At 42.2% G+C, this 2,738-nt stretch overlaps 1 non-coding gene across 1 annotated transcript; it reads right to left on the bottom strand.

Annotated features, from left to right (window-relative positions):
* Positions 1 to 258: 258 nt before the first annotated feature.
* Positions 259 to 329, bottom strand: Trnag-gcc. The gene has a single exon. It is a non-coding gene; the product is annotated as a tRNA-Gly (tRNA).
* Between the last annotated feature and the right edge of the window lie 2,409 nt (positions 330 to 2,738).

Below are 2,738 nucleotides of genomic sequence, written 5' to 3' on the forward strand. Positions count from 1 at the left end.
TTATTGAAAGAAAGTCTTCAGCTTTTAGAGGAGGGGGGCCGAGAACGTATGTTCAATCTTAGTGGCGCATTGGCCCGACGATGTTACTAGAAGTCTTGCTATAGCTTTGAAATGAACTATTATTGTCGCGCTGTTCTACACCCCCTCCAATTGGAGAACAACAACTACTCATTCACAGTTCTTTTTCTTCCTCGATTTCCTTTTTTTCCGCCCTTACTTACGGGGTAAAGTATTGTCACATAAATGTTTTGAAAAGGATGCATCGGCCGGGAATCGAACCCGGGCCTCCCGCGTGGCAGGCGAGAATTCTACCACTGAACCACCGATGCTACTTAAGAATGTGTAAAAGTATATTCTATACAATTTAAAATTGGAGTTACTGAGAGTAACCGAAGAAAGGAGAATTACAAAATATGAACAGATTGAGTATATAAAACAAAAATGTTACGAAAAAGACCAGTTGAACTCCTAGTAAAATCAGCAAGGGATGTATCAGCTAATTACAGGTATTTTGCACTTTTTATCTGTCTTTTGAGTCCAGGCATATGTGGTACATAAATACATGAGCCAGATTTCAAGTGTAAACAAGTACACACACTATGCCTTACGACAAGTCAGAGGAAAGATGAAACGGGACTTTCGGACCTGAAAGTGAAGGCATTTGATTTTCTGAAACTGTCAACTTACCTTTAAAATTGAGGTCTTAAAGGCACAAATAAAGAAATAGCTTACAAAATAATATTCGGAGGCAGGAAAGTTATCCGTGACAATGCACTTTGTTCACATGCCTCGACGTTATTTTTTGGCTGTCTTCCAAAGGCGTTCTGACAGTGGTTTCATTGTCTTCGACTCGTTTTTTGTCTTTCTTAACGTAATGCTTAGGCACCCTGGTAGACAAATGGGATTAAATTTATCAATCACCCAACCTTTCTTCATGATATAAAAATATACCACGGTAGAATCCAGCAGGAGGGGACCCTATACAAATAAGTAATGTGGAGGCGCAGAAAGGAAACTCCTATAAGAATCCAACCGGAGGAGATAAAGTCATATGTTCAGTAGTTCATGACGTGGCAGAATCATTCGTATGGAACTTTTGTTTTATCTCAACATCCATCTCCGCAGAAGATGGATCCGGTGAGGCCCTGGCTAAAGGTACGTCAGCCAACCTCAACCCTCTGATCGATAACTAAATACTGCAGTAATGGCAGGCTACCAGAATATGAATGCACATGATAGTTAATACAAAGAATGTTGATGAAAGCGCCTTGTTTCTATTTATTTTTAATTTGCAGTTTAAGCAACGTTGCCACAAGCGCTATTGTATAAGTATTCTAATGGACTTAAGAAAGTTCATAAAATCCACTCTTTCTCCCAGTGTTCCATCTTCACTCTCAGGCTGCGGGCACACTGGACGCGACACGGAGAGGTTCACTGCAATGCCGGTAATGTCATGAAGAACAGACATGTTTCTTTGTATATCATCACAAAAAAAATATTTTTTGAAAGACACACACACACACACACACACACACACACACACACACACACACACACACACACACACACACACACACACACACACACACAAACACACACACACACACACACACATCCTCTAGTACACATATAAGCTATGTAGGAATTATGCCCCCCCCAAAAAAAACTTTCTTGGTCCCGATATGAGGGAAGAGCATGGAAAATACCGGGGAAATTTCGGGGTAAAATATGATTTATATACACAGAATCAGTTACTAAATTGTCTTATTGTCTAAATTGCCACCTGCGACCCCCCACCCCCCGCCTGGAAAATAAAGAATCTTCCGCGTATTCACGGCAGGAAAGAGCACTGCTAATTTAGATCCAACAAATGCAGACGACGCAGTGTATGTATGAATGTGTGTGTGTGTGTGTGTGTGTGTGTGTGTGTGTGTGTGTGTGTGTGTGTGTGTGCGCGTGCGTGCGTGCGTGCGCGTGTGCACGAGATGGGGGCAGGGAGAGTATGAGTCGGGTTGGATAACAAATGACCTAATTAGGCTAATTGTTAGGATGTGATCTGAGAATTTGTAAAGTTGAACATAGCTGTATTAGTATGCTCTGCTTCGTGTTTGTCTTTAACCACATTTGATTAGTTCTAAAAGTCGTAGGGTTGTGGCCCTTGGAGGTGGCCAGACCTTGTGGGGCACCCCCAACTAATGCCCCTTACCCCTGCCATACGATCCTCTCCCATTGCGCCGTCGCCCTGCCCGCTCTCCCAAACCCCGCTCAATGGCCGAACCAGCGGTTACGTCACACTAGTTTCCTTACAATAGCCGTTTGACTTATTAACGCGCTCTGCCTCGGCTCGCCACATCTGAAAGTTATGGGTATAACAATTATAACATTCCACAAAGTGTAAGATAACACAATTGTTCATACATCACAACGTGATAGTTTGTCCTAAAATCGATAAATTTAAAAATGAAGGTGGAATAGGACGCTTTGTAAGAGACTGTTCAGATTCATATTTTCTTATATTCTTATTTTCCCTTTGTGTATTTTTCTTAAATGTGTGATATCTTATGTAAATGAGGTCTAGATTACCTTTATTAGGGAAGGACTACCACTTATTTACCTCCCAATCCCATGTCTGGTGTTGCTGTGGGTGGCTTAGGAGACGGAGACTGAGGGACAGTGACAGGGATCACCCCTATCGTGTGCCTCAGTCCTCGCCTCAACTGATTTGCACGGTTTTCTAA

This window comes from Penaeus chinensis, chromosome 38, assembly GCF_019202785.1.
Source record: "Penaeus chinensis breed Huanghai No. 1 chromosome 38, ASM1920278v2, whole genome shotgun sequence".
NCBI classification, from domain to species: Eukaryota; Metazoa; Arthropoda; class Malacostraca; order Decapoda; family Penaeidae; genus Penaeus; species Penaeus chinensis.